A 6,875-nucleotide genomic window follows, 5' to 3' on the forward strand; every position below is an offset into this window, starting at 1 on the left:
AAGGAATTGATTGGGATTAATTCAATTTATTGAATTAATTCCCAATTCATATCCATATGACATTATTTTCCAATTAACTTGCTATTAGTTGGAGGTTACTCTTAGGGAATCCAAGAGGGTGCAAGGATTGATTTTGGATCTATATAAACCCAACCAAATACCTTGTAGAAATATACACATTCACACATTGACATTCCATCCATTTCTACTTATTACAATCATACACGTCTTTCTCTTCCTTCCATTTTCTCTAAGTCTTGCGTAAGGTTAGAGGAGAGTTGCTATGCTGTAGTTTTTTACTCCTAGAAGGGACTAGAGGAACTGCCTCATCTTTTAGTGGGAGGTTGTTTTATCTTCGAAGTAGAGGTGCAGAACAACTCTTGGCAGTAGAGGGCATCAATTATCTTAAAGGCAGCACTACAAGTGTGACTTAACCTCTATTCTATTCGAAGTTTCTTTAGTTGTTGTGGTGGTGATTCAACATCTATTTTAAGTTTTTCCTCATCTCATTTCAGCTAAGGATCAACACTACAACAACATAGTTTCTACTACAAAAGCTTTGTATTATAATTTGTATTTTGTAAGAAATTATAATACAATTCTCCAACAAGTTTAAGGTAATTGATCGTGCAAGATCCCATGGCTGATCTTGGAGATGAAAGCCTCAACAGAGGTGATAACTCCAACAATAATGATGGTCCTTCAATCACTATCATAGGTGATGCTTCGAATAACAATGTCGTTGATGGAACTATCAACGTAGGAAATCCTTCAAACATCAATGTTGAAGGAACAATCAATAACTAAGGAGGTGAGGTTCATGTTAGCCACAATGGTAAAGGGATTCCTCATTTCTCTACCACTGATTCAATTCTCAAAAATGTTATTCCGTCGGTAATTGATCTTATCCCGGATTTGGGTAAGATGAGGATTATCACTAAATTTGATAAAATTGAGTATTTTGGAGGTCAAAATTTCAAATGATGGAGGCAAATGATGTTGTTTGCATTAGCCCAAATTAGGATGGTATTTTCCTTGACTGAACCCATGCCAGAAAATAGCAATGATTCTGTAAGGAGGGCAAAAGGGTAGCTTGGATTCAAGCGGATTACCAATGCAAAAATCAGATCTTGAATGCATTATCCAATGACTTATACCATATGTATAGTTCATTTGAGTATGCATATTCAATTTGGAATGCTTTGGTAAATAAGTACTCTCTTGAAGATACTGGCTCAAAGAAGTATTTGGTGGCTAACTTTCTAAATTTTATCATGAAAGATAGTGACACCATTTCAAAATAGATTGATCAATTTCAAATCTTGGTTAGAAAGCTAGCACGGAAAAAAATGGTTCTACTGGAAGAATTTGTGACCAGTGCTTTGATTGAAAAACTTCCATCTTCTTAGGATGCTTTCAAGTTGTCTATGAAATACAAGAAGACAGAGTTGACTTTGGATCAGTTGGTTGTAAGGATCAAAATTGAGAAAAAAAACCGAAATAAGGACAAGGGTGAAGAAGAACTTAAGAAGAAATGCTTAAAAGTGAACTTGGTAGAAACCAATAAATAAGACAAGAAAAGAAAGAACCGTCAAAACAATGATGAGTCTTCTTGTAATAAGAAAAAACTCACTTGTTATGAGTGCGGTAAGCCAGAGCACTTCAAGAAAGATTGCCAATTTAAGAAGAAAATTTTGAAAGGGTGAACCTAGTGGAAGACAACGTCTTTGTAGCTATGGTCACAGAAGCAAATTTGATTGAAAAATCGAAGGATTGGGTATTGGATACCAGTGCTACAAGACTCATTTGTGGTGATCTGAAGATGTTCTCCTCTTATTCCATGAGTATGGGAGATGAAAAGGTATTCATAGAAATTTTTCAAAGTACCCCTATTATGGAGAAAGGAAAAGTAATGTTAAAGCTCACTTCAGGGAAGACTATGGTTCTCACCAATGTCCTCTATGTGTCGGACATCAGGCGTAATTTAATTTCAGTTCCTTTGTTCAATAAAGTAGGAATGAAATTAGCTTTTGAGAGTGATAAGGCGGTTATCACTAGGAACAATGTATTTGTGGGAAAGGGATACCTTAGTGAGGTATTATTTGTATTAAGCATTGAAAATATTGTAATTGAGAAAGCTAGTACTTCTTCTGCTTACATTGTTGTCTCTACTAATTCTTTTGATTTGTGGCATGACAGGTTGGGTCATAGTAGTGTAAAGTATATCACCAAACTATGCAAGTTAGAAATGATCACCAATAAGGTGGAACCCTCTGTGAACAAATATACAACTTGTGTAAAGGCAAAATTAACCAAAAAGCCTTATAAAACTATAGATAGAAAAAGTGATCTTTTGGAATTGATCCATAGTGACTTGAGCGACTATAAGTCATATGAGTCTGGGGGAGGAAATAACTATGGCATAACCTTCATAGATGACCACTCTAGGTATACCATGATTTATTTACTCAAATCAAAGGATGAGGCCAGAAAGGCATTTATATCTTATAAAATGGAAGTTAAAAATCAACTTGACAAAAAAGTTAAAAGACTTAGAACCGATACAGGGAATGAGTATTTTAACTTTGAAAAGTTTTGTAAGGAAAATGGAATTATCCATGAAACAACCGCTCCATACCAACCGGAATCCAATGGAATTACCAAAAGAAAAAAATAGATCTCTTAAAGAAAAGATGAACTCTATGTTATTGAGTTCAAGTGTACCACTTGATATGTGGGGGGAAGCCATACTAACGGAATGTTATCTATCAAATAAAATCTCATATAACAAGACTAGTATGATTCCATTTGAGAAATGGTTTAGAAGAAAACTGATGAGCACATTTATGTGTGAAATCTAGGGTAGTAAAACATGCATTTTACATATTTAGAATGGAGCTACCTTGGGTTTTACTTTCTTTTTGCAGGTTTTATATTTTCAAGGCCTTAAGGATTATCGGGCGCTATATCTTCAATTTTACACGTAAAGAGGTCCTATTTCTTTCTATGGTTGCGAAGAGAACGAAATTTTGAGCAAGATGGATGTGTTCAATTAAAAGTACACATTTGTTTGGCCACCCGTACAAATGATTATTCTTTTCAGGCCAGAAAAAGAATAATGGATCAGAACTGAACCGAGATGCAGAACCAGCCCGTTTGCAATTGTCTCAGAGGTACAAGGAATACTCCAAATACCAACAAGGATAGATGGACCACATCCTTAAGTGATTGAAGATTTGTTTTTGGTAACAACAACTACCTAGTGTAGTTGGTGAGCTATGGTGTGTAAAATTCCCTTGTTCACCAAGAGGTCTCAAATTCGAATCTCATGGTTGTTTTTTTAGAGAATTTGTTGAAGATTTCCTGTTTTTCATTCACTTAAAGCACTAAGGTCATGGAGGGGATTTCCACATCAAATTAGAAGCAAAGAAAATCGTGGAGAAGAGAAAAAAAAAAAAAAGGAAAGAGAAAAAAAGGGGAGAAATAAAGATTGTCCAAATCTTCTCTCTCCTCCACATCATCACCTATCAAAAGATTGTCCAAATCACGAAAAAAAGGGGAGAAATAAAGATTGTCCAAATCTTCTCTCTCCTCCACATCATCACCCACCAAAAGATTGTCCAAATCACATAAAGTAAGAAGAAATCGTTCCTTGGAGGGAGAAAAAGAAGGGAAATAAATTAGAAAAAAAATCGGAAAGAAAATAAGCAAAATTTTTCAAAATTTATTTCTCTCTTCTCTCTCCTCCACCTTAGCACTTTTGGTCTCAAAAGATCTCACAACCAATTGTGGGTTTCTCTCTTTTAGGAAAGAAAAATTTGGTACCCTACCTCCCCATTCCCTATAAATACAACTCATGTAAGAGGAGGGGAGACAATTCATTCTTCTTTTAGTTTTTTTTTTAGTTGCTCTCTCTTTCTCTTGCTCTCTCTTTAGTTTTAGTTCTTCTTTATCTTTTCTTTAATCACTTTTGTAATAGTTTTTTTTATTTCAATTAATGCAAGCACTCTTTTATTTTTATTCAGCCCTTTTATGTTTATGATTTATGCAATTGAGTTGTAATTTTTTTAAGTTATAGTTCTAGGCTTAGATCTAGGTGACAAGATCACGAGTCGTGGAGCAATTTTTTTTTTCAAGTTTAAGCATTGATTCAAGTAAGTAGGCTCCTTCAGTAGTCTTCTCTCCCCCCTCTCATTCCCTCTTCTGACTACCCTTTCTTTCTTAGTTTAGGATTTTAATTTCAGTCGTTATATTATTGCTATCCCTTTCTCCCAAGGTTCATGGCTAGTGTATGTATTGGCTTTGCCCCTCCTAGGCATAGAACCATCAATTTATTGCTTTTATTTTAATTGTCTCCCTTTCCCTAAAGCCAAGTAGAGTAACCCTTGTAAGAGTGACTCTCTGGTCAAGTAGGGAAGCTCATATTATGATGCATCCCTCGGGCTAAGTAGAAAAACCTACTTGTGAGTCTCTCTCTATCTTTATCCCCTTTCTTTTACTTTATTTTTATTTCAATATTTTTTTCCTTTATTTATTTATTATTTTTTTTAATTGCGTGGGTTGTTTATTTTCAGTTATTTATTTATTTAATTTTAATTGCGTGGCTTGCGTCTTTAAATTCTTAGATGACGAATGGTTAGGACGTTATTTTTAGGACGGTAATTAGAATTAGATCACAACCATTAATCAGTTCACTTTCGCATTATTAAAAGAAATAAAAAATAAAGTGGCTGCTCTCCCTGTGCTCGACCCGTAGCTACACTGATCCGTACGCTTGCGGTTACATTTTAAATCTCAAACAAGTTTTTGGCGCCGTTGCCGGAGAGACAGTTCCATGTTATTTTTCACTTTCTTTTGGTAAATCGGAGTGCTTTGTTTGCTTTGTTTTATATTTTTCCTTTTCTTTTATTGAATTCCTGAGAAGAACAACTTGCAATAATAGTTGTATCAGTGGAGGTCGTCATGCCTCATAGTATGATAAAGACAGGTTTCGCCCTGTAGCAGTACCTCAGGAATTGACCTGAGCAACCCCGGATCCCTGCCGGTAAGCTCCCAAAAAGAAAAAAAAAAAAATCATCAAAAAGTTTTGCTATCCATTCTTTTGTGCTTGTCTTACTTTAGTTGTGGGAAGTTTTTCTGTTGCATGAGTGTTAAGTGGGTACGTAATACTAAGAATCGGTTAGAAAGAAGAGATCCAACAAGTAGTGACCCTATACGTTTGCTCTCTTTAAAACCCTTCAATATGGGAGACCAACAGCAAAACCCTTCACCTAAATCTCTGAAAGATAGGTTCTACCCTGCTAGAACAGCCCAACCTTCCTGCATAGTTCTACCACAAGCCCAGGGCAATAATTTTGAACTCAAATCTCAATACATCACTATGTTGCACCACTTCCATGGGTTGACCTCTGAGGATGCATACCTATTTCTAAGGGAATTTGAAGAGGTATGTGTTCTAATTAAGATCCAACAGCTTTCTGATGATGCTGTTAAGCTTAGGTTTATCACTTTTGCATTGAAAGACCAAGCTAAGAAGTGGTTGTATGGGTTACCCACAAATTCTATAACCTCATGGGAACAGTTCACAGTTGTCTTCCTTAAGAAGTTTTTCCCAACTCACAAGACCAATAAGCTTAGAAGTGATATCCTTCAGTTTAGGCAAAAGCCTAGTGAGTCATTTTTCAAACTTATGGAGAGATTCAAGGATCTACTCCAAGAATGCCCTCACCATGGCCTAGACCTATGGCATTTTTGTCAAATAATTTATGAGGGTATTGATTATCCAACTAAACAAATGATAGAGTCTATGCGCCCTGAGGGATTCACATCCTTTACAGATGAAGGAAAGGCATGGGAATTCTTTCTTGACTTAGCTGACAAAACCCGTGAGTGGGAATCAACCCAAGAGAGTGAAAGAACCATAGGAGGAAAAGGATATTTTGTGGATGGGATAATAGCCAAGGAAGCCCATTTGGATAGCCTAATCAAGAGGATTGAGGCTATTGTTCCTAGAGAGCCATCATCAATCAATTTGGCTAAGATTTGTGCTTGGTGCCAATCCCCTGGACATGTCATAGAAGAATGCCCCAACACCTCTGGGGGCACTTCTAATGATAATGTTAATGCCTTATACCAGAATAATCCATATAGTCTCACCTACAATCCAGGATGGAGAAATCACCCAAATTTCTCTTGGAATCAGGGCAACAAAGCAGGACCTTCCAATTTCTATAATCAAGGTCAACCTGGACCCCAAAGGCCTCCCTTTGCACAACAATCTTTTTCCCAAAATACTTTTCCTAGGTCAAATGTAGGACCTCAGGCGAGTTTTCCTAGGGCCCCTCTTCTATCATCTTATCAGCAACCCCCTGGGTTTACCAACACTGGAGAGGCAAGTAGAATAAGTGACTTGGAAAAAAATATGGCCCTCCTCATGTCAAGCCATCAAAATCTTACGAGAGAACTTACCCAAGTTGTCTCAATTATGCGTGAGAGGGAGAAGGGAACTTTACCCAGTCAACCAGAGCCTAACCCTAGGCATCATCAACCTGTTAGTTCACAAGGACCAACTAATGCACCACTGAATATAGTACAAGGTCAGACTCAACAAGGGCCCTCTAACTAATGCAATGTTGTTTATGCCCTTAGGAGTGGTAGAGAGTACCAACAGAGTGTTTCTAAATCTTCCCCATCTATTACTCCTGTTAACTCTTCTTCAGTTGAGGACACAAGTGTGTCTCTTGTTCCAGGTTCGTCTGATGAACCTAAAGATTTTTCTAAAATTAAAGATGATTTGGTTGAGAAAACCAAAAATGATTCTTCTGAACAGGGGCAAATCCTTAACAGTCCTTATGTTCATCCTATCCTATTTTCTA

The 6,875-nt window shown here is 36.6% G+C and overlaps 1 non-coding gene across 1 annotated transcript; it reads right to left on the reverse strand.

Moving 5' to 3' along the window:
- Positions 1 to 5,629: 5,629 nt before the first annotated feature.
- Positions 5,630 to 5,736, reverse strand: LOC122072412. Its single transcript, XR_006138428.1, has one exon. It is a non-coding gene; the product is annotated as a small nucleolar RNA R71 (small nucleolar RNA).
- Positions 5,737 to 6,875: the final 1,139 nt, after the last annotated feature.

The sequence above is a fragment of the Macadamia integrifolia genome, chromosome 2 (assembly GCF_013358625.1).
Source record: "Macadamia integrifolia cultivar HAES 741 chromosome 2, SCU_Mint_v3, whole genome shotgun sequence".
In the NCBI taxonomy this organism is placed as follows: domain Eukaryota; kingdom Viridiplantae; phylum Streptophyta; class Magnoliopsida; order Proteales; family Proteaceae; genus Macadamia; species Macadamia integrifolia.